Raw genomic sequence first — 4,739 nt, 5'->3', positions numbered from 1 at the left:
CGGAGCCCCCGGTAGCGTGGGGCGTGCACGGAGGGCTCTTCGTGGGGTGGAGCGTGCACGAAGGCCCCCGTTGGCGTGGGGCGTGCACGGAGGGCTCTCGGTGGGGCGCGGCGGAGCGGCGATTAGTAACTGGGTGCTTTGTGAACTTTAGCGAGCGGATCCCGGGGGTGAGGCCATCCTCAGAAACTGGGTTAGACGGACAGGGACGCTCCCTGGTCACGCGCCCGCGAGGAGGCCCTGGGGCACCGCGAGTCCTGGGGCTGCGGGTTCACTATCTTCCTAGAAGCGCAATTTTTAAACATCCACGGAAACTCTGGGGTTTGACCGGGTTGAAGCAAAGGTTCTGGAAACAGAACATTAGAGCGGCCTCTTCCAACCGGGCTGAGAGGGGCACTGACCTCACCCCCTGCCCTCCAGGAGCTCGCAGGACTGAAGGGAGAACTCACTTCCAAAGATGATGGCAGCACTACACGCACTGCTGAGACTCCCACTGCATGCGTCTAATTAGCACTGGAAGTTCACACTTTTGAGATGCAAATGTTTATTAAATTGCCCGTTGGGTGGAGTCCAGGGTTGATTCAAAAAGAGCAGCATTTGAAATTAAGTGCATTCTTGCCCTAGCTGGTTTGGCTTAGTGGATCAAGTGTCGGCCTTTGGACTGAAGGGTCCTAGGTTGGATTCCACTCAAGGGCACAAGCCCAGGTTCCCAGCTGGATCCCCAGTAGGGGGTGTGCCGGAGGCAGCCCATCAATGATTCTCTCATCAGTGATGTTTCTATCTCTCTCTCCCTCTCCCTTCCTCTCTGAAATCAATAAAAATATATTGAAAAAAATAAAATAAACTTAAGTTAGTAAGTAGGCTGTTCCTGAGTTTTGTGAGCCACTCTAGCTCTAGCAAAAGATCGAATCTGAGGAAGGTCTGTGGGAAATACTGGATTTATGGTCAGGGCTACGGCTGGCAATATGGGGCTTGTGACTGCATCCAAAGTGGGGCAGCCTCAGGGGATGAACCCCTAACCCGTGGGCTCTATGCTAACTCCAGGTGTTAGTATCAGAATTGAACTGAATTACAGGACTCTGTGCCCAGAGAGTTGGAGAATTGATTAGTGTGGAGAAATAGCCCTACAGTTGGTGTCAAATGTGTTGTGAGTAGAGAGAGTTCATAAAAGCAAAGGGAAAAGTGAGAGGAATTGGGAATGAGTGGTTCAGGGAGTCAAGCCATTTCAATAAAACCTTTATTAATTGATTCAGCCAATAAAACTGGCATGGCTCAGTGGTTGAGCATCAACCTGTGAACCAGGTCAAATATATTTTATTGATTTCCCACAGAGAAGAAGGGAGAGGGATAGAGAGCTAGAAACATCAATGAGAGAGATCCACCAGCTGCCTCCTGCACGCCCCCGAGTGGGGATGTGCCCGCAACCAAGGTACATGCCCTTGACCGGAATCGAACCTGGGACCCCTGAGTCTGCAGGCCAACGCTCTATCCACTGAACCAAACCGGTTTGGCTAAGTGCATTTCTTAATGAGAAGCAATAAACCAAAGAACTTATATACTTACTGGAGGCCCAGTGCACGTCGTGCACTGGGTGGGGGCGTGTCCCTCAGCCCCACCTGCACCCTCTCACAATCTGGGACCCCTCAGGTAGGGTCCCTAGGCCTGGCCCGAGATCAGGACCTATCAGGGCTTTCCTTCTCCCTGCTGCAGGCAGCTGGCCCCGCCCCCACTGCTCCCCCCACTGGGGACAGCTGCCCGCCCCCTGCCCTGCCACCGGTGACCTCCCTCTGCAGGCTACAGGCGTGGGGTGCAATGGCTTGGCTGGCCTGGGCCTCCCTCTGTGGGGCAATTGCTGGCCGTCTGCACACCTGCCACAGAGTTGCCACTGGTGGCCTGGGCCTCTTTGTTTGCTGGGGGGGCATCTGCCACCTGATCGCCCCTAACTGCTTGCTGAGGGCGGGGGCAGCTCTGTGAGAGGCCATCTGCCTACCTGATCACCCCTAACCACTGGCCTGCCTGCCTGATCACCCCTAACCACTGGCCTGCCTACTTGATCACCCCTACTGCTTGCTTGGGAGCGGGGCCAGCCTGGCAAGGGGCTGTGGTGGTTCTGGTCACTGGTCGTTCCAGTCGTTGCGCTTATGGTGACTGGCCTTTTATTATATAAAAGGTGCATAGCCCATGGACACTGGCAATAAGGGTAGTGAAGACCTGGGGGGTGGGTAGGGGCTGGAGGAGGGGGATGGGGGGAATGGGAGATATCTGTAATACTATAAACAATAATATAATATTTAAAAAGAAAAAAGTGCATTTCTATTCATTCAAAGATGCTGGTTTTATAACCTCATTTGATTAGGCTTGAATATGTAAAATACATGTTTTGAACAAATGTTGGTAAGAAAACTGGCCAAGATGGAAAACCTTAACTATGATTATATTTAAAGGTCAATGGTGAAATTACCTATATTGCATTCTCAGGGTACATTACAGAAACTTCTCTGTAGTTTAAGAACGTCTTCAATCTATTTTCTTTGCCACAATAGTCTGTACTCTGTGTTATGTATATGATGTGATAGTGCTGAATTTCAGAATTGACTTTCATTTTGTTTACTCAACAACATTCATTCCACAAATATTTATTAGATTTGTGTGTGTGCCAGGAACTGTAGTAGGTGCTAGTGATACAGTAGTGAGCAAAGCAGACTCAATCCTTTCCTGGTAGAGCTAACATCCTACTTAAGTATAAGAGAAAACAAGTAAATATACAGTTTATCAGACCGGAAAGGCGTTGGAGAGGGAAATGCCATTTGACATAATTGGTCAGAATAAAGTCAAATGATTTGATTGTATAAATCAGTGGTTCTCAATCTTCCTAATGCTGTGACCCTTTAATACAGTTCCTCATGTTGTGGTGACCCCCAACCATAAAATTATTTTTGTTGCTACTTCATAACTGTAATTTTGCTACTGTTATGAATCGTAATATAAATATCTGATATGCAGGATGTATTTTCATTGTTACAAATTGAACAAAATTAAAGCATAGTGATTAATTACAAAAACAATATGTAATTATATATGTGATTTCCGATGGCCTTAGGCGACCCCTGTGAAAGGGTCATTCGACCCCCAAAGGGGTCGCGACCCACAGGTTGAGAACCGCTGGTATAAATCATTCAAAAGAAAATTGTAATACATTAATACTTACTGAATTTCACTTTTTCTTTACGAATAGTTGCATGACCAAATCATTGAGTTTTATCCTCATTAACTCAGGTTGAAGCGTTTTCATGTTTTGGATGTCATGGTTCACAAATAACTCCTGAGGCCACAGGGAGCCTGGGGCCTGTCCCCCGCTCTCCACGCTTGTAAATCTGGGACACGTGATATATAGACCAGCATCTGGGAGACAGTGACTTATGGTTTTAATTTCCACTTGCGGGTATTATCTATTCTGGTAGGAACCAAACAAATTTATGTTTAACGCGTACGTAAGGCATCGCATGTACTAGGAGAAGCCTTGTTAACTAGTCCTACATATTCATTCCGCTTAAATCCCGGGAACTTTTGCTTCAAGTTAACTCTGCGTACTGCATCAGCCTTTTTTTTTGTTTTGTTCTGTGCATTCTCTTCCTAATCTGTGCCATTTCATTTCAGATTTCAATATTTCGGATTTCAAGATGTGAACGTGTTTCATTCTTACACACCTAGCCCTGCGAGGAGTCCCAGCAGTTCAGGGAGCCCCTCCCCCCACGCTGGGAAGACCTGTCTGAGCCCCACCACCTGCCCTAACCTGACAAAAGGTGCTCTCCTTAGCACCCCCTAACGCCTTGGGCAAACCCTTACTTTAGCACCATCCACCAACCTACCTGCATCTAGATATTTGGTTGATTACATGTGTGTTTCTTGCTCTGTGACCTTCTCAAGAGCAGGCAGTATTTCTTGCTATCACGTCAGCAAGAAGAACACCCTGTACGTAGTACATGTTCAGTTACATACCTGTTGAAAAATGAATTGAATGGATATTTGAAAATACAGATGGCTGGATGGATAGATAGATAGATAGATAGATGCATCTAATTGGGGAACTAAGTCTAAGATAAAAAATTACTGAGATACAAATAGACTAAGAAGTGTGATGAGGTAGATTTTTTTTTAAGTTCAATACGTGTTCTAAAGAGACAACCAAGGTGAACACAAATAAGAAAGAAAAGCTATATAAAAAGCAGACATTCAGGATGAGGGGTGAAAGCGATGTATGTGAAGCTTTAAGTCCCCCAAAATATCAGGAAGAACAGAATTAACCGGGTTCTTATATTGACAGGGGAGAATCTCAATGACTCTTCGGCACCTACACACCAACAAATCAAAGGCTCGCGCACTATTCTTTGAAGTAAGAGAATGGTGGTGGATGAATATTGAAATGGAGGTTAAAACACTGATTTTTACTGAGAGATGACTCTGATAGACAGAAATAGTTGGAGCCAAAGGACTCATGGCCGAAGGCCAGAAATAAGCCCTAAAGGGCCGAAAGGCCAGCCTGCTGAGGCATGCATTTTCAGTTTTGCTGCCTGGCCTCCTTGCGTTGGGAGCATCCTGTGACTCTACCTAATCTACCCATCTTCTCAGAGCTGGTTTTTCATCCACCGCAAAAGTGCCGAGGCTTGAATTCCTCAGCTTCATGGAGCACTATTCCATGTTTTGACAGCCCTTATTCTTAGGAAGTTAATATTTATCATTCC

The sequence above is a fragment of the Myotis davidii genome, unplaced genomic scaffold, assembly GCF_000327345.1.
Source record: "Myotis davidii unplaced genomic scaffold, ASM32734v1 scaffold1494, whole genome shotgun sequence".
In the NCBI taxonomy this organism is placed as follows: Eukaryota; Metazoa; Chordata; class Mammalia; order Chiroptera; family Vespertilionidae; genus Myotis; species Myotis davidii.
This window is presented reverse-complemented; position numbering follows the sequence as displayed.